Source organism: Symphalangus syndactylus, chromosome 2 (assembly GCF_028878055.3).
Source record: "Symphalangus syndactylus isolate Jambi chromosome 2, NHGRI_mSymSyn1-v2.1_pri, whole genome shotgun sequence".
Lineage (NCBI taxonomy): Eukaryota > Metazoa > Chordata > Mammalia > Primates > Hylobatidae > Symphalangus > Symphalangus syndactylus.
This window is the reverse complement of record NC_072424.2, coordinates 65,225,389-65,246,591: the sequence shown is the minus strand read 5'-3', so window position 1 is coordinate 65,246,591 and position 21,203 is coordinate 65,225,389. Positions and strand designations below refer to the sequence as shown.

The 21,203-nt window shown below is 37.1% G+C and overlaps 1 protein-coding gene and 1 pseudogene across 13 annotated transcripts in view; one reads left to right on the top strand and one right to left on the bottom strand.

Annotated features, from left to right (window-relative positions):
- CFAP206 (cilia and flagella associated protein 206) overlaps positions 1-21,203 on the bottom strand; it is a 75,423-nt gene that overhangs the window by 7,251 nt on the left and 46,969 nt on the right. The gene's annotated exons all lie outside the window — the stretch shown is intronic.
- Positions 8,079-15,240, top strand: LOC129463781 (hsc70-interacting protein-like; annotated as a pseudogene).

Here is a 21,203-nt window from a genome sequence, read left to right as displayed (position 1 = left end):
AGTTCAACTGACTTCCCTTTCCCCATGTGGAAAAATCAGTGTTGCCTCCATTTACACATTCATTTGAATATTCCTGATCTATAAATGTGTCTGTTCTTAGAGTTCTCTTTTGAACTGGTTATAACATCTACCTGGTCCCCTCATTGACTAATGAATAGATTACTCTTAACACATGTTCACTTTTACATCTGCATATCTGCATGACAATAATTTTACCCATTTTTGAAAACCATCTTTTAACAAATAGAAGACTAGGTCATATAGAACAAGTTTTTTAAGACCAGTATATAACTCACAATTTTTCTGACAGAGAGGTCATGGAGGGAATTAGTAGAAATAGAAGGATAAAATGACATGTATGCCTTGAACACCAGTCCCCAAAATTGAATTTCATCTTACAGACAAAAAACAGAAGAGTTTTGAATTCAGAGTAACATGAATGGCATTTTCTAATTTGCAGAAAAATTATTAAAATTTTCTATTGTAAATTTTCCCCTCATAATTTTTCAAAGTAATTGACTCCTGCAATCGTTCGTTCTAAATTAGAATTTTGTATAACATCTAATTAAGCAAAAAATTACATGTATTAAACTTAAGATAGCAACATTTATAATACTCATCAAAATGAATTATCAGCTCCAGGAACTCTACAATTTGAACAAATTTGAGAACTACTGACTTGGTAAACTTAATTTGGTGGTATTTTTTAATTTTTATGGGTACGTAGTAGGTGTACATAATTATCAGGTTAGATGAGATATTTTGATACAGGCATACAATGTGTAATAATCACATTGGGTAAATGGGGTGTCCATCACCTCAGTCATCATGTCTTCATGTTATGAATATTCCAATTGTACTCTTTCAGCTATTCTGAAATGTACAACAAATTACTGCTGACTGTACTCACCCTGTTGTGCTATCAAATACTAGATCTTACTCCTTTTATTTAACTATATTTTTGTACCCATTAACCATCCCCATTTCTCACTCCCCACAGCTACCTTTCCCAGCCCTCTGGTAACCATCATTCTGCTATCTCCATTTCAATTAGTTTAGTTTTTAGCTCCCACAAAGGAGTGAGGACATATGAAGTTTGTCTTTCTGTGCCTGGCTTATTTCACTGAAAATAATATTCTCCAGGTCCATCCATGTTTTTGCAAATGACAAGATCTCCTTTTTTATAGCTGAATAAGTACTCTATTATGTATTATGTACCACATTTTCTTTATCCAGTTGTCTTTGATAGATACATGGGTTGCTTCCAAATCTTGGCTACTGTGGATAGTGCTGTAATAAATATGGGAGTGCAGATATCTCTTTGATATACTGATTTCCTTTCTTTTGGGTATATACCTAGCAGTGGGATTGCAGGATCACATGGTATTTCTGTATAGTTTTTTTAGGAAGTTCTATACTGTTCTCCATAGTGGCTTACTAATTTACATTCCCACCAACAGTGTACTAGGGTTCCCTTTCTCCATATCCTCACCAGCATTCGTTATTGTCCGCCTTTTTGATATAAGCCATTTTAACTGGGGGGGGATGATATCTCATTATAGTTTTGATTTGCATTTCCCTGATGATCAGTGATGTTGAGCACCTTTTCATATATCTATTTGCCATTTGTATATCTTCTTTTGAGAAATGTCTATCCAGATCTTTTGCCCATTTTTCAGTTGGATTACTAGATTCTTTCCCAATTGAGTTGTTTGAGCTCCTTATATATTCTGGTTATTAGTCCATTATCAGATGGATAGTTTGCAAATACTTTCTCCCATTCTGTGAGTTGTCTCTTCACTTTGTTGTTTCCTTTGCTGTGCAGAAGCTTTTTAACTTGATGTGATCACATTTGTCCATTTTTGCTTTGGTTGTCTGTGCTGGTAGGAAATGACCAAAAAAATCTTTGCCCAGTCCAATCTCCTGGAGTTTCCCCAGTGTTTTCCTGTAGTATTAATAGTTTCATAGTTTGAGGTCTCAGATTTAAGTCTTTAATCCACTTTGATTTGATTCTTGTATATGGCGAGAGATAGGGTCTAGTTTCATTCTTCTGCACATGGATATCCAGTTTTCCCCGCACCATTTATTGAAGAGACTGTCATTTCCCCAATGTATATTCTTGGCACCTTTGTTTAAAATGAGTTCACAGTAGATGTATGGATTTATTTCTGGGTTATCTATTCTGTTCCATTGGTCTATGTGTCTTGTTTTTATGCCAGTACCATGCTATTTTGCTTACTATAGCTCTGTAGTATAATTTGAAGTTAGGTAATGTGATTCCTCCAGTTTTGTTCTTTTTGCTTAGGATGGCTTTGGCTATTCAAGGTCTTTTGTGGTTCCATATAAGTTGTAAGGTTATTTTTTCTATTTCTTACAGAATGTCATTGGTATTTTGATAGGGATTGCATTGAATCTGTAGATGCTTGAGTAGTATGCACATTTTAACAATATTAATTTTTCCAATCCATTAATATGTTGCTTTGTGTCCTCTTCAATTTCTTTTTTTTTTTTTTGAGACACTGTCTCACTCTGTTGCCCAGGCTGGAGTGCAGTGGCACGATCTCAGCTCACTGCAAGCTCTGCCTCCTGGGTTCACGCCATTCTCCTGCCTCAGCCTCCTGAGTAGCTGGGACAACAGGCACCTGCCACCACGCCTGGCTAATTTTTTTGTATTTTTAGTAGAGATGGGTTTTCACTGTGTTAGCCAGGATGGTTTCGATCTCCTGACCTCGTGATCCATCTGCCTCAGCCTCCCAAAGTGCTGGGATTACAGGTGTGAGCCACTGCGTTCAGCCAACTTCAATTTCTTTCATCAATGTTTTATAGTTATCTTCATAGAGATCTTTCACTTCTTTGGTTAAGTTTATTCCTAGGTATTTAATTTTATTTGTAGCTATTGAAAATGGGATTACTTTCTTGATTTTTTCAGATTCTTTGCTTTTGGCATACAGAAATGCTACGGATTTTTGTATGTTGATTTTGTATTCTGCAACTTTACTGTATTTGTTTATCAGTTGTATTAGTTTTTTGGTGGAGTCTTAAGGTTTTTCCAAATGTAAGATCATATCATCTGCAAACAAGCATAATTTAACTTCTTCCTTTCCAAGGTGGATGCCTTCATTTCTATTGTCTGATTGCTCTAGCTAGGAATTCCAGTACTATGTTAAATAACAGTGTTAAAAGTGGGCATATTTGTCTTGTTCCAGATCTCAGAGGAAAGGCTTTCATTTTTCCCATTCAGTATGATACTACCTCTGTGTCTGCTGTATATGGCTTTTATTGTGTTGAAGTATATTCCTTCTATACCCAGTTTTTTTGAGGTTTTTTAATCATAGAATGATGCTGAATTTTATCCAATGCTTTTTCAGCATAAATTAAAATGGTCATATGGTTTTTGTCCTTCATTCTGCTGACATGATGTATCACATTGATTTGCATATGTTGAACTATCCTTGCATCTATGGGATGAATCCCACTTGGTCATAATGAAAGACCTTTTTAATGTGTTGTTGAATTCAGTTTGTTAGTATTTTGTTAAGGATTTCACATCAATGTTCACCAGCAATACTGACCTCTAGTTTTCTTTTTTTGATGTGTCTTTGTCTGGTTTTGGTATCAGCATAATACTTGCCTTGTAGAATGAGTTTGGAAGTATTCCCTCTTCCTCTACTTTTTGAAAGAGTTTGAGTAGGACTGATATTCATTCTTCTTTAAATGTTTGGTAGAATTCAGCAGTGAAGCCACTGGGTCTCCGGCTTTTCTTTGCTGGGAGACCTTTTATTAAGGGTTTCATCTCCTTACTTGCTATTGATCTATTCAGGTTTTGTGTTTCTTCATGGTTCAATCTTGGTAGGTTTGATATGTCTATGAATTTACTTCTTCTGGGTTTTCCAATTTATTGGCATGTAGTTGCTAATAGTAGCCTCTAATGGTCTTTTGAATTATTGTGATATCAGTTGTAATGTCTCCTTTTTTATCTTTGATTTTCTTTGGGTCTTCTCTCATGTTTTCCTAGCCTGGCTAAACTATTGACTAACAATTTGTCTATTTTGTTTATCTTTTCTTAAAAAAAGTACCTTTTCATTTTATTGATCTTTTATATTTTTTTCATTTCAATTACATTTATTTCTGCTCTGATCTTTATTATTTCTTTTCATCTACTAATTTTGGGTGTGGTTTGCTCTTGCTTTTCTAGTTTTTTAAGATGCATGCTTGGGTTTTTTATTTGATGTCTTTCTACTGTTTTCATGTAGATGGTTATTGCTATAAGCTTCTCTCTCAGTACTGCTTTTGTGTTTCCACCTTTATTGTTTCAAGAAATTTTTAAATTTCCTTCTTAATTCCTCCGTTGACCCACTGGTCATTAAGGAGTGTATTGTTTAATTTCTATGTGTTTATATGGTTTCCAAAGTTCCAGTCTGGGTGCGGTGGCTCACACCTGTAATCCCAGCACTTTTCGAGGTTGAAGCAGGTGGATCACTTGAGGTCAGGAGCTCAAGTCCAGCCTGGCCAACATGGCAAAACCCAGTCTCTACAAAAATACAAAAATTAGCCGAGCATGGTGGTGCATGCCTGTAATCCCAGCTACTTGGGAGGCTGAGGCAGGAGAATCACTTGAACCCGGGAAGCGGAGGTTACAGTGAGCAGAGATCATGCCACTAAAGTCCAGGCTGGGCGACAGAGGGAGACTCCATAAAAAAAAATAATAATAAATAAATAAATTAAATTAAATTAAAAAGTTCCTCTTGTTATTGATTTTTAGGGTGTTTTTGTTTTTGTTTTTGTTTTTTGTTTTTGAGACGGAGTCTCATTCTGTCACCCAGGCTGGTGTGCAGTGGCACGATCTCAGCTCACTGCAGCCTCTGCCTCCCAGGTTCAAGCAATTCTCCTGCCTCAGCCTCCTGAGTAGCTAGGATTACAGGCATGCACCACCACACCTGGCTATTTTTATATTTTTTTAGTAGAGACAGGGTTTCACCATGTTGGCCAGGCTGGTCTCAAACTCCTGACCTCATGATCTGCCTGCCTCGGCCTCCTAAAGTGCTGGGATTACAGCATGAGCCACCACACCCAGCCAATTTCTAGTTTTATTCCATTGTGATTAGAGAAGCTACTGATATGATTTCAATTTTTTGATATTTTTAAGGTTTCTTTTGTGGCCTAACATATGGTCTTATCCTTGAGACTGATCCATGTGCTAAGGAGAAGAATATGTATTCTGTTGCCTTTGGACAAAATGTTCTGTAAGTATTTGGTCAATTTGGCCTACACTGCAGATTAAGCCTGATGTTTCTTTGCTGGTTTTCTGTCCGGAAGATATATCCAATGCTGAAAGTGGGATGTTGAAGTCTCCAGCTATTATTGTTTTGGAGTCTATTTTGCTCTTTAGCTCTAATATTTGTTTTATATGTCTGGATACTCCAGTGTTGGGTGCATATATATTAATAACTATTACATCCTCTTGCTGAATTGATACATTTATCATATAATGATCTTCTCTGTGTCTTTTTATAGTTTTTATCTTAAAATCTATTTTATCTGATACAAGTATGGCCACTCCTGCTCTTTTTTGGTTTTCATTTGCATGGAATAACTTTTTTCATCCCTTCATTTTCAGTCTATGTTTGTCTTTATAGGTGAAGTGCATTTCTTGTAGGCAGCAGATCATTGGGTCTTGTTTTTTTAAATCCATTCAGCTACTCTGTCTTTTGATTGGAGAATTGTTTAGTCCATTTAATTCAGTGTTATGGATAAGTAAGGGTTTATTATTGCCATTTTGTGATTTGCTTTCTCATTGTTTTGTGGTCTTCTCTTTCTTCCTTCCTTCCTGTCTTCCTTTTTGTGAAAGTGATTTTCTTTGGTGGTATGTTTCAATTTCTTACTTTATATTTTTGTGTATCTATTGTAGATTTTTAAATTCGAGGTTACCAAGAGGCTTGCAAGTAACATCTTATAACCCATTATTTTAAACTGATAACAACTTAACTCTGATTGCAAAAACAAGCAAAGAAAAAACTGATAAAAACTCTACACTTTTTCATCCCCCACTCTGCCACTGCCGCTTCTTAACTTTTTGTTGTTTCTATTTAAATCTTATTATACTATGTCTTTAAAAGTTGTTGTAGTTACTATTTTTGATAGGTTATTCTTTTAGTCTTCCTACTCGAGATATGAATAGTTTACACACCACAATTACAGTGTTATAACATTTTGTATTTGTCTGTGTAGTTACTATTTATGAGTTTTGTGCCTTCAGATGATTTGTTATTGCTTGTTAATATCATTTTCTTTCAGATTGAAGAACTCCCTTTAACTTTTCTTATAGAACAGGTCTGGTGATGAAATCCCTCAGCTTTTGTTTGTCTGGGAAAGTCTTTATTTCTCCTTCATGTTTGAAGGATATTTTCATCAGATATATACTATTCTAGGATAAAAATTTTTTTTTTTCCTTCAGCACTTCAAGTATGTCATGCCATTCTCTCCTGGCCTGTAAAGTTTCCACAGAGAAATCTGCTGCCAGATGTATTGGAGCTCCTTTATATGTTATTTCTTTCTTTTCTCTTGCTGCTTTTAGGATCCATTATCCTTGACCTTTAGGAGTTCGATTATTAAATTTCTTGAGGTAGTATTTGGGTTAAATCTGCTTGGTGTTTTATAACCTTCTTATACTTGAATTTTGATATTTTTCTCTAGGTTTGGGAAATTCTTTGTTAATATTTCTTTGAATAAACTTTCTACTCCTATCTCTTCTCTACCTTCTCAAGGTCAATAACTCTTAGATTTGTCCTTTTGAGGCTATTTTTTAGATCCTGTAAATGTGCCTCATTATTTTTTATTCTTTCTTCTTTTGACTCCTCTGACTATGTATTTTCAAATAGCCTGTCTTCAAGCTCACCAATTGTTTCTTCTGCTTGGTCAAGTATTTATTGAGAGACGTTGATACATTCTTTGATTTGTCAGATTTTTCAGATCCAGAATTTCTTGTTTTTAATTATTTCAATCTCTTTGTTAAATTTGATGGGATTCTCAGTTCCTTCTCTGCATTATCTTGGATTTCATTGAGCTTCCTCAAAACAGCTATTTTGAATTCTCTGTCTGAAAGGCCAGGCCACATATCTCTGTCACTCCGGAATTGGTCCCTGGTGCCTTATTTAGTTTGTTTGGTGAGGTCATGTTTTCCTGGATGGTCTTGATGCTTCTGGATGTTTGTCAATGTCTGGGCATTGACAAGTTAGGTATTTATTCTAATCTTAGCAATCTGGGTTTGTTTGTACCTGTCCTTCTTGAGAAGGCTTTCCAGGTATTCAAAGGGAATTGAGTGCTGTGATCTATGACTTTGGTCATTGCAGCCATATGTGTATCGGGGGCACCCCAAGCCCACTAACACTGTGACTGTTGCAGACTCATAGAGGTACTGCCTTGGTGGTCTTGGGTAAGATGTGGGAGAATTCCCTGGAATACTAGGCAGAGGCTCTTGTTCTCCTCCCTTTCTCCCAAGCAAACAAAATCTCTCCATGTTGCGCCAACTGGAGTGGGAGGAGAGGTGCTGCAAGCACCCCCTTGGACACCACCACTTGGGCTGTGCTGGGTCACACCTGAAGCCAGCAGAGTACTGGGTTTTGGTACTGTGGCAACTATTTTCTGGCTACTGCTGTTGTTTATTCAAGGCTCAAGGGCTCTTTAGTCAGCAAGTGATAAATCTTGCCAGGACCGGGCCTCCTGTTTCAGGGAAGCGGATTTTTTTTTTGAGATGGAGTCTCGCTCTGTCGCCCAGGCTGGAGTGCAGTGGCGTTATCTCGGCTCACTGCAAGCTCCGCCAGGGAAGCGGATTTCTTACTGGCCCAGGACAGATCTAGAAATGCCCTTCAGGAGCTAAGGCCCAGAATCAGGAACTGTAGGAGTTTGCTTTGTGCTTTATTATACTGTGACTGAGCTGGTACCCAAGTTGCAAGATAAAGCCGTTTTTACTATCCCTCTCCTTTCCTCAAGCAGAAAGAGTCTCTCCTTGTGGCCACCATAGCTATGAATGTGCTGGATCACACCTGAAGCCAGCATGTACTGGGTCTTGCCCAAAGCCCATGGTGACTGCTGCCTGGCTACCATTGATAATTATTCAAAACCCAAGGGCTCTTTGGTCAGCAGGTGGTGAATTCTGCCAAAACTGGGTCCATGCCTTCAGGGCAATGGGTTCCCTTCTGGCCCAGGGTGGGTCTAGAAATGTCATCCACAAACTATGGCCTGGAATTGGGGCTTCAGGACTCTGCTTGGAGCTTTATTTTACTGTGGCTGAGCTGGTATCCAAATAGCAAGACAAAGTCCTCTGTACTCTTCCCTTTCCTCCCAGAACTCCAAGCTGCACTGCCTGGAGTTGGGAAAGGGGTAATGCAAGCACTCCCTTGTCTACCGTAGCTGGTGTCTCACTGGGTCACATGCACCCAAGTCCACTGGCTCTGAGCACAGCATGGCACCAGGACTTGCCCAGGAACTGTAGTCTGTGTGGCCTAGACTGCCTTTCAAGTTTATCAGGACCCTAGTACACTATAGCCCATGATACTGGGGCTAGCCAGAACTCAGGTTCCAACTGCTGAGCTGGACAATTCCCTTCTGGCTAGGGCTGGTCTAAATGCTCCCGCCATGGGCACTGGCCGAATTCTACCCTGTACTGCTTTATGCTATGACAGAGCAGCACTGAATTCCAATGCAAGGTCCTAACAATCACTTTGCTCTCCCTCCACCAAGTACACAGATTCTCTATCTGTGTCACGTGGCCGCTACTGGGGCATGCGGGGAGGGGTAGTATAGGCAATTAAAGACTGTCTTTCCTACCCTCTTCAGTACCTCTTTCCTTGATGTGACGTTTAAAAAAGGTACTGTGATTGCTCTCCTGATTTTTAGTTCTTTTATGAAGGTGCTTTCTTGTGTAGATACTTGTTCGATTTGATGTTCCTGCGGGGGAATGATCACTGGAGGGTTCTATTCTGCCATCTTGCTCTGCCTCTCAATCTGGTGGTAATTTGAAGGGTGAAACATACCTTTTTTTTTTTTTTTTTGCCATAAGTAGCTTTGAGACTTTTTGTAGTAAGTGGCTATATCATAGCTCCAGAATTACACACACACACACACACACACACACACATTTTCATTTATTCAAAGGAAATATATACACACATTTATAAAGAAATGGTACATTAAAAAGTCACATGATACTACCCGAAGTGATCCACAAATTCAACGCAATCCCTATCATAATACTAATGACATTCTTCAAGAAATAGGAAAACAATCCTAAAATTCATATGGAAGCACAAAAGACCCAGACTAGCCAAGCAATCCTGAGCAAAGAGAACAAACCTGGAGGCATCACACTACCTGACTTCAAAATATGCTACAAAGCTATAGTAACCAAAAGAGCATGGTATTGGCATAAAAACACAGAGACTAATAGAATAGAATACAGAACCCAGAAATAAATCCACACATTTACAGCCAACTGATTTTCAACAAAGGTGCCAAAAGCACACACTGGAGAAAGGACAGTCTCCTCAATAAATGGTACTTGGAAAATTGGATATCCATATGCAGAAGAATGAAACTAGACCTCTATCTCTCACCATATGTAAAAATTGACTCAAAATGAAGACTTAAATATAAGAATCAAAATTATGAAACTACTGGAAGAAAACAGGAGAATGCTTCAGGGCATTGGTCTGGGCAAAGATCTTTTGGATAAGATCTCAAAAGCCCAGGCAACAAAAGCAAAAATAGACAAATGGGATTATATCAAACTAAAAAGCTTCTGCACAGCAAAAGAAACAATCAACAGAGAAAAGAGACAACCTACAGAATGGGAGAAAATATTTGCAAACTATCCATTAAGGGATGAATATCCAGAACTTACAAGGAACTCAGCTCAGCAAAAACACAACAAAAACAACAAATAATCCAAATTTAAAATGGGCAAATGATCCGAAGAGACATTTCTTAGAATAAAACATACAAATGGCCAACAGATATGTAAGAAAATGCTCAATGTCACTAATCATCAGGGAAATGCACAATCAGCTATCATCTCATTCCAGTTAAAATGCCTGTTATAAAAAAGAAAACAACAAATGCTGGTGAGGACGTAGAGAAAGGGAACTCACTTTTTTTTTTTTTTTTTTTTTTTGAGATGGAGTCTCTGTCACCCAGGCTGGAGTGCAGTGGCGTGATCTCGGCTCACTGCAAGTTCCGCCTCCTGGGTTCACACCATTCTCCTGCCTCAGCCTCCCAAGTAGCTGGGACTACAGGCACCTGCCACCACACCTGGCTAATTTTTTGTATTTTTTAGTAGAGACGGGGTTTCACCATGTTAGCCAGGATGGTCTCAATGTCCTGACCTCATAATCTGCCCACCTCGGCCTCCCAAAGTGCTGGGATTACAGGTGTGAGCCACCGCACCCGGCCCGGGAAAGGGAACTCATACACTTTTTATGGAAATGCAAGTTTGATGGGAATGCAAGCCATTATGGAAAATAGTATGAAGGCTCCTCAAAAAGACTAAAAATAGAAATACCATATGATCCAGTAATCCCACTGCTGGGCATATATCCAAAGGAAAGGAAATTAGTATGTCAAAGAGATATCTGCACTCCTATGTTTATCACAGTACTACTCACAATAGTCAAGATATGGAAAAAACCTAAGTGTCCACCAACAGGAGAATAAAGAAAATGTGGTATATTTACACAATAGAATATCATTCAACCATAAAAATGAATGAAATCCTGTCATTTACAGCAACATGGATTGAACTGGATGACATTATGTTAAATGAAATAAGCAAGGCACAGAAAGACAAATACCACGTTTCACTCATGTAGGAGCTAAAAATGTTGATCCCATAGATCATGCCCATATAAGTAGGGAGTAGAATAGTGGTTACCAGAGGCTGGGAAGGGGAGTGGATGGGGAGAGGTTAGCTAATGGGGACAAAATTACAGTTAGATAGGAGGAATAAGTTCTAGTGTTCTAGGGCACAGTAGGGCAACTATAGTTAACAAAAATTTATTTTATATTTCAAAGTAGCCAGAGGAGAGGATTCTGAATGTTCCCAACACAAAGAAATAGTAAACATTTGAGGTGATGGATATGCTAATTACCCTGATTTGATCATAATATATTATATACATGTATCAAAATATTACATGTACCCCACAAATACATACATTTATTATGTATCAATAAAAATTTTTAAAAATTAAGGGCAAATGAAAACTCAAGTTAAAAAGAGATTCTAAAGCCAAGCACAGTGGCGTGTGGCTATAGTCCCAGCTAAATGGGAGGCCAAGGCAGGAGGATTGCTTGAAGCAGGAGTTTGAGGCTGCAGTGGGCTATGATCACACAAGACCAAACATCGCATGTTCTCACTCATAAGTGGGAGTTGAACAATGAGAACACATGGACACAGGGAGGGGAACACCACATGCTGGTGCCTGTCGAGGGTTGGGGGACTAGGGGAGGGATAGCATTAAGAGAAACACATAACGTATATAACAGGTTGATAGGTGCAGCAAACCACCATGGCACATGTATTCCTATTTAACAAACCTGCACATTCTGCACATGTATCCCAGAACAGTATAATAATAATAATAATAATAATAATAATAATAATAATGAAAATCTAGAAGAAATGGATAAATTCCTGGACACGTACACCCTCCCAAGACTGAACCAGGAAGAAGTTGGATCCTGAATAGACTAATAACGAGTTCTGAAATTGAGGCAGTTATAAATAGCCTACCAACCAAAAAAAGCCCAGGACCAGACAGATTTCCAGATGAATTCTACCAGAGGTACAAGGAGAAACTGGTACCATTTCTTCTGATATTCTTCCGAACAATGGAAAAGGAAGGACTGCTCCCTAACTCATTTTTTGAGGCAGTATCATCCTGATGCCAAAACCTGGCAGAGATACAACAAAAATAAAAAACTACAGGCCAATATCCCTGATGAACATTGATGTAAAAATCCTCAGTGCAATCCTGATGCAAACTGAATCCAGCAGCTCATCAAAAAGCTTATCCTCCATGATCAAGTTGGCTTCATCCCCAGGATTCAAGGCTGGTTCAGTATACGCAAATCGATAAACATAATTCATCACATAAACAGAACAAAAGACAAAAAACACATAATTATTTCAATAGACACAGAAAAGGCATTCCGTAGAATTCAACATCTCTTCATGTTAAAAACTCTCAATAAACTAGGTATTGATGGAACATACCTCAAAATAATAAGAGCCATTTATGACAAACACACAGCCAATACACTGAATGGGCAAAAGCTAGAAGCATTCCCCTTGAAAACTGGCACAAGACAAGGATGCCCTCTCTCACCACTCCTATTCAACACAGTACTGGTAGTTCTGGACAGGGCAGACAGGCAAGAGAAAGAAATAAAGGATATTCAAATAGGAAGAGAGGAAGTAAAACTGTCTGTTTCCAGATGACATGATCCTCTATCTAGAAAACCCCACTGTCTTAGCCCAAAAGCTTCTTAAGGTAATAAGCAACTTCAGCAGAGTCTCAGGATACAAAATCAATGTGCAAAAATCACAAGCATTCCTATACACCAACAACAGGCAAGCAGAGAGCCAAATCATGATATGAACTTCCATTCACAATTACCACAAAGAGAATAAAATACCTAGAAATACAGCTAACAAAGGAAGTGAAGGACTTCTTCAAGGAGAACTATAAACCACTGCTCAAGGAAATCAGAGAAGACACAAACGAATGGAAAAACATTCCATTCTCATTAATAGGAAGAATCAATATTGTGAAAATGGCCATACTGCCCAAAGTAACTTATACCTTCAATGGTATTCCCATTAAACTACCATTGACGTACTTCACAGATTAGAAAAACTACTTTAAAATTCATATGGAGCCAAAAAAGAGCCCATATAGTCAAGACAATCCTAAGCAAAAAGAACAGAGCTGGAGGCATCATGCTACCCAACTTCAAACTATACTGCAACCTACAGTAACCAAAACAGCATGGTACTGGTACAAAAACAGACACATAGACCAATGGAACAGAATAGAGAACTCAGAAATAAAACTGCACATCTACAACCATATGATCTTTGACAACCAATGGGGAAAGGATGGCCTATTTAATAAATGGTGCTGGAAGAACTGGCTAGCCATATGCAGAAAATTGAAACTGGACCCCTTCCTTACACCTTATACAAAAATTAACTTAAGATGGATTAAAGACTTAAATGTAAAACCCAAAACTATAAAACTATAAAAACCCTAAAGGAAAATCTAGGCAATACCATTCAGGACATACACATGGGCAAAGATTTCATGACAAAAATGTCAAAAGCAACAGCAACAAAAGCAAAAACTGATGAATGGGATCCAATTAAACTAAAGGGCTTCTGCACAGCAAAAGAAACTATCATCAGAGTGAATAGAGAGCCTACAGAATGGGAGAAAATTTTTATAATCTATCCATCTGATAAAGGTCTGATATCCAGAATCTATAAGGAACTTAAACAAATTTGCAAGAAAAAAACAAACAACCCCATTAAAAAGTGGGCAAAGGACATGAACAGACACTTATCAAAAGACGACATTCATGCAACCAACAAACATATGAAAAAAAGCTCAACATCATTGATCATTAGAGAAATGCAAATCAAAACCACAATGAGATATAATCTCATGCCTGTCAGAATGGCAATTATTAAAAAGTGAAGAAACAACAGATGCTGGTGAGGCTGTGAAGAAATAGCAATGCTTTTATACTGTTGGTGGGAGTGTAAATTAGTTCAACCATTGCAGAAGACAGTGTGGTGATTTCTCAAAGACTTAGAACCAGAAATACCATTTGACCCAGCAATCCCATTACTGGGTATATACCCAAAGGAATATAAATTATTCTGTTATAAAGATACATGCATGTGTATGTTCACTGCAGCACTATTCACAATAGCAAAGACATGGAATCAACCTAAGTGCCCATCAATGGTTAACTGGATAAAGAAAATGTGGTACATATACACCATGGAATAATATGCAGCTATAAAAAGGAATGAGATCATGTCCTTTGCAGGGACATGGATGGAGCTGGAAGACATTATCCTCAACAAACTAACGCAGGAACAGAAAAACAAACATCACGCGTTCTCACTTGTAAGTGGGAGCTGAACAATGAGAAAACATAGACACAAAGAGGGGAACAACACACAGTGGGGCTTGTTCAACAAGGAGGGGCAAGGAGAAGGAGAGCATCAGGAAAAATAGCTAATGCATGCTGCGCTTAATACTTAGGTAATGGGTTGATAGGGGCAGCAAACCACCACAGCACACATTTACCTGTGTAATAAACCTGCATGTCCTGCACATGTATCCTGGAACTTAAAATTTAAAAAGTAATAATAAAATAAATTTTAAAAATAAAAAAGAAAGGGGAGATGAAAATGCAGAGATAACAGATGATGGATCAGGCAGATGATAAGAAAGTGGCTGCCATCGAAGCCCTAAATGATGGTGAACCACAGAAAGCCATTGACTTATTCACAGTTGCCTTCAAGCTGAATCCTCTCTTGACCATTCTGTATGCCAAAGAGAGCCAGTGTCTTCAACAAATGACAGAAGCCAAATGCTGCCATCTGATATTGTAACAGAGCCATTGAAATAAATCCTGATTCAGCCCAGCCTTACAAGTGGTGAGCCTTACAAGTGGTTTTCACACACAGACTTCTGGGCCATTGGGAAGAAGCAGCCCATGATCTTGCCCCTTGTCTGTAAATTGGATTATGAAGATGCTAGCACAATGCTGAAAGAAGTTCAACCTAGGGCCTAGAAAATTGCAGAACATCAGAGGAAGTATGAGCAAAAACATGAAGAGTGAGCGATCAAAGAAAAAATAGTTGAAAAGGCTCAAAAAGAGCATGAGAGAGCCCAGAGGGATCAGGAACTCAGTAGGCTCTCTTTTCCAGCTGGCTTTCCTGTGGGAAGGCCTGTTAATGTTCACGGAGGAATGCCTGGAATGGCACGAACGCCTGAACTCAATGACATTCTTAGTGACCCAGAGGTTCTTGCAGCCATGCAGGGTCCAGATGTTATGGTGGCCTTCTAGGATGTGGCCTAGAACCCAGCAAGTACGTCAAAATACCAGTACAGTAGAAACGTTACGAATCTCATTAGTAAATTGTCAGCCAAATTTGGAGGTCAAGCGTAATGCCCTTCTGATAAATAAAGCCCTTGGTGAAGGAAACGCAACCTGGACCACCTAATGGATGTCGCAACAATACAAACCAGTGTACCTCTGACCTTCTCATCAAGAGAACTGGGGTGCTTTGAGGATAATCCCTACCCCTCCACCCCAAATGCAGCTGAAGCATTTTACAGTGGTTTGCCATTAGGGTATCCATCCAGATAATGTTTTCCTACTAGGAATTACAAATTTTAAACAGTTTTTAAACCTTAAAAATATTTAAAACAAATTATAAAAGTCTCTTGATTCTTTTTAAAAATTAGATATCGATAATAGCTTTGCATTGCAAAATGGAAACTCTTTGTGAGTAAACTAACAAACATAAATAACCTATAATCTAAAGAAGAAATGCTAAAGAGAATTAGAAAATATTCAGAACCGAACTATGATGAAAATAACTATGTTTAAAAGTATGCTGCAGAAACATGGATGCAGCTGGAGGCCATTATCCTGAGCAAATTAATGCAGGAACAGAAAACCAAATACCACATGTTCTCACTCATAAGTAGGAGCTAAACACTGGGTACTCATGGACATCAAGATGGCAACAACAGATACTGGGGGCTACTAGAGTGGGGAGAGAGAGAGGAGGGCAAGGGCTGAAAAACTGTTGGGTACTATGCTCACTACCTGGGTGACAAGATCAGTCATACCTCAAACCTCGGCTTCATGCAATATACCCATGTAACAAACCTGCACATTTGTACCCTGAATCTAAAATAAAGGTTGTAATTATTTTTTAAAAACTTATGTGACATACAACTCTCATAGTATAGTAAAAAGGAAATTTATTGCATTAAGTTAAAAAGAAAGGCTAAAAACTAATGAGCTAAGCATCTATCTTTAAAAGTTAGAAAACAGAATAAAATGAAGGAACTAGATAAAGGAAAATAATAAAGATCAGAGAAGAAAATATAAAATGAAAGCACTCATGAAATAGGGTCAATAAAGTCAAATGCTGATTCTTTAAAAAGACTGAGAAACTAGTGCTCTGGCAAGATTAATCAAAATAAAAAGAGAGAAGACTCAAATAAACAATATCTGGAGTTTAAAAGACAGCATAAGATAATGTACAGATTAAACAAATAGTAAAAGGATATTGTGAAATCTTCATGAGAATAAGTTTAAAAACTTAGATGATTTGAATAAATTCCTAGAAAAATACAACTTATTGAATCTGATACAAAAGAAATAAACTACCTGGAAAAAATTCCTGTAATCACAAAAGTAGTTAAACTTATAGTTTAATTTAGCATAGTTATAATGTTTCCAACCAAAGAAACCCAGAGAGCTTTATCAGCATACCTTACCAGATAATTCCAATTATGCATAAATTCTTTCAGAGAAAAGAAAATATAAAACATTCATACACATTTATAAGACATGTATAACTTTCACATCAAAACAACGGACAGCAAAAGAAAGGAAATGCATAGGTTAATTGCACTGAGGAATATAAATGTAAAACTTCTAAAGAGAAATTAAAAAGATGAATTCAAGAATGTATTTTTTAAATAAATAAAATAAAACATACCAGGTTGGATTGATCCCAGGAATGCAAAGTTGGCTTAATTGTAGAAATAATACAATTCACCACATTAGCAGATTGAAGGATAAAGGCCAAATGATCATCTCAAAAGATGCAGAAACAGTATTTGATACAATTCAATAACTATTCATATAAAAAACTCTCAGCAAATGAGATTAGAGAGGAAACCCTTAACCTAATAAAACAAAATCCACAAAAAGCTACAATGAACACTGCAATTATGAAATATCAGAAATATTATTTGGGGGGATAAGAAGACAAAGTTGCCCAATTTCGCTACCTCTATTTGATACTATACTAGAGTTGCTTGTCAATGTAGTAAGATAAGACAAAAGTAAAGAGTATAATGACATCTACAGTCCTCCACAGTATGTACTGCAACATTAGCTAGTGCTCACTCTACTCTCTAATGGTGAAACAACAGACTACAGGAGACTGAACTGTATCTGCCTCTATTTCCAGTCTCAAGTTCAACTTTTACTTACCAAAAAAAGAAAGAAAGAAAAAGCCAGGAAGAGTTTTTAATCCTTAAAAAATATCAATATAAAATTATAGCAAAAAAAGGAACGGGAATGTAACACATCCTGAACAAGTTGCAGCAGCAGCAGCAGCAGAAAAAGGTATTTCATTTAGTTGATTTACTGTGGTTGTTGATTGTTCTCTAGTCTCACAATGATGGAAGTTGTACAGTTTTTCAATGGGCCCTAGAAGCTGCTGGAGGTCCTCCTGGCAGCAACCCGATGCAAACCAAAAATCTGGAAATCTTTTCACTACTCCAAGATCTGAGGGTGACATATTTTGGAAGGATCTGCAATGTTCCATCGTAAGTGTGACAAAAACTGACAAACAGGAAGCTTATGTACTCAGTGACAGTAGCATGTTTATCTCCAAGAGACGTTTTATTTGGAAGACATATGGGACCAACTTTTGCTGAAAGCACTAGTTCCCCTGTTGAAGCTTGCTAGGGATGACACCGGATTTGGCTCAATGAAAAGCTTCTCTTATTCGCCTGAAATTTCATGAAGGCTTCTCACCAAGTGTGCCCACACCAGAATTTCCAGGAAGAAACCGTTTCTTAATGTAATTTTCCAAGTGGAACAGCATATTGTATGGAATGTGTGAATTCTGACCGTTGGTACTTGTATATACTTTGGATTTCCCAGAGAATCTGGCAAGCAAACAGATTAAACCCTGGAAATTCTGATAGTGAGCTTGACCAAGCAGTTATGAATCAGTCCTACACGAAAGATGGCATCACTACAAAGGATGTCACTCATGAGAGTGGAAATAGTGACCTCATACTAGGTTCTGCCACACTGTTAAATCCTTGTGGGTATTTAATCAATGGAATGAAATCGGATGGAATTTACCACACTATTCACATCACTCCAGAAACAGAAGTTTTTACGTTAGCTTCAAAACCACCTTAAGTCAAACCTTCTATGATGACCTGATTGGGAAAGTTGTGGAAGTCTTTCATGCAGGAAAAGTTTTTACCACTTTGCTGGTAAATCAGTTTTAAATGTCACACACTACTTTCTTTGCCCCTAGAATATGGAAGGTTTTAAATGTCCTGATTGCCAGAGTACTATGTTCAATGATTAAAATTTTGTTTTAACCAGTTTTGCTAAGAAGCGGCCAACAGCAGAGCTGATTAAGAAAAATGAAGAAAAATGAAAAATAAGAACACACATAGAAGGGTGGTGGTTGCTTTCTAGAGATTGATACACTAGGGCCAGGCTTTCTGTAACCACCACCTCGTCATTGTAAAAAGCCCCACATGTACTATAGTTTAATCATTTTGAATTTTATGCATTAGTATATCAAAGAGCTACATACTATATCTTCCATGAATACTCTCTTCCTTGTTTAAGTATTCTGTACCACTCTTGCTGTGAAAATGGAGTGCTTGTAGAAAAAACAAACAAACCTTTTACTATATGAAACTTTGTAACACTTGTGAAAGCAATTCAGCTTGGTTTAGGCATAGTGTAATATTTCTCCAAGTACCACCCAAAATTCCCTACAGAACTTTCATCCTCATTAGGTGCTGGCCTCAGCCTTACCACTGGACACATTACATTGCTGCCAGAATTTTACATCCAATTTACCTCCATTTTCTAGATATTCTCTACTTATGTTATCAAAACCAATTTCTACTTCATACAGATGCTTTCTGCAATAGCAATTAAAATTTTCCATCTATGAGTTGAGTCTTAAGAAAATGATTGCAATTATTCATTTTGCATATTACGATTTTAACATTATTGCTCCCTGCATTTGCAGTCCTCTGATTTATTTCTTCACCATGATGCCCCTGCTCCCCACAACGACACTCACTTCGTGTAATAAAGCAATATAGCGTTAAAAAAAATACAAAGTCTAGGGGAAAGAATTATTATTTGCATATATTGTGATGACCCACATTAAGAAAAAAAAACTAACAGACTCTAAATATCAATAGACTCTCAAATATCAATTATTAGAATTAGTAAGGGAGTTTATTAAGGTTGCTGAATATACAATCAATATGCAGAAATTAAACTGCATTTCCATAATATAAGCAATAATGAACTAAAATTCAATCCTAAGCATCAACAGCATTTAAAATAGCAACAAAAAATATAAAGTCCCTACAAATAAATCTAACCAAAAAAATGTGAAATTCCTTGATACGAAATATTATAAAACTACATTGATGCTTTGGATATGGAGACTCAATGTTGTAAAAATATCCATCTTTCTCACACTAACCTATATATACAAGGCAATTTCAACAGAATTCCTTCAAGGGTTTTTAATGGAACTTCATTATGTACTTCTCAAATTTATAAAAGTAAAGAGTCTAGTACAGACAAGACTTTTCAGAGAAGAAAGAATGTGAAAACTTACTCTACCAGATATCAAGACTTATAAAGCTATTGAAGATATCAGTACAGGAATTTTTTTAAAATTGAATAACTGAACATAATAGAGAGTGCAAAAATAAGCCTGTGGTTATTGATAAGACACTGTAGATCAGTGAGGAAAGGACAGACTATTAAACAAATGGTCTACGACAATTTCACCACAAATGGGAAAAAAATAAAATTGGATCTTTACCTCCCACCACAAACAAAAATAAAATCCAAGTGGACTAAAGGCTCTACATAATAGACAAAACATATTTCTTTTAAAAAAACGTAAGAATATTTTTGTGATCTCAGAATACATAAGAACTTAAGACATGAAGAAAAAATAATGACAAATTACACATTAAAATGAAAGACTTGTTCATCAAGAGACACCACAAAAAGAATGAAAACATAAGCTACAAACTAAGAAAACATATCTTCAAAACATATATTTAACAAAGAATTCATATCCAAAATATAATTTTGAAAAAACACTTCCTGCAAATCACTAAGATAAAGAGAAATCAACTAACAGAAAATTGGGCAAAATGAGGTCATTTCACAGAAATATATTATTTAGGAATACATATATGAATGGCAAAAACTCAACTACTATTTTAGAAACAGGTAGAGAATAAAATATAACTAAATCCATCAAGTTTTATGAAGGCATAATTAATGAAACTACTATAGGAAAAAACACTATGCAAATGGTATTTTTATTTATTTATTTTTTTGAGACGGAGTCTCGCTCTGTTACCCAGGCTGGAGTGCAGTGGCGCAATCTCGGCTCACTGCAAGCTCCGCCTCCCGGGTTCACGCCATTTTCCTGCCTCAGCCTCTCCGAGTAGCTGGGACTACAGGCGCCCGCCACCACGCCCGGCTAATTTTTTGTATTTTTAGTAGAGACGGGGTTTCATTGTGGTCTCGATCTCCTGACCTCGTGATCTGCCCGCCTCGGCCTCCCAAAATGCTGGGATTACAAGTGTGAGCCACTGTGCCCGGCCTGCAAATGGTATTTTTATTGATGGGACAATCCAATATAATAAGTATATAAATTCCCCCACAAATTATTTCATTAGTTTAATGCAATTCCAGTTAAAATTCCAGTAAGATTTTTTGGGGAAACAGCAAATTCATTAAGAAACTTACATGGAAAATTTTGAAAACTAAAAGGCAAAGAAGAGAGCTTCCTTATCAGATAATAAAATATATTACAAAGCAATAGTAATTAAAGCAGTGTGGTATTAGGATAGAGATGATAAATAGACCAATGCAACATAATAGAAAGCCTAGAAACAAACCTATTTCATATGAAAGTTGTTAATACAATAGAGGTGCATTGTATTTTGTGGGAAATACATTTACATTATTTAGTAAATCGTGTTAGGAAAACTGGCTTACTACAGGAAGAAAAATAAAATTAGAATCCTTTATTATCTCCAAATAGACTAAAGATCTCAATTTAAAAAATAAATTGTGTG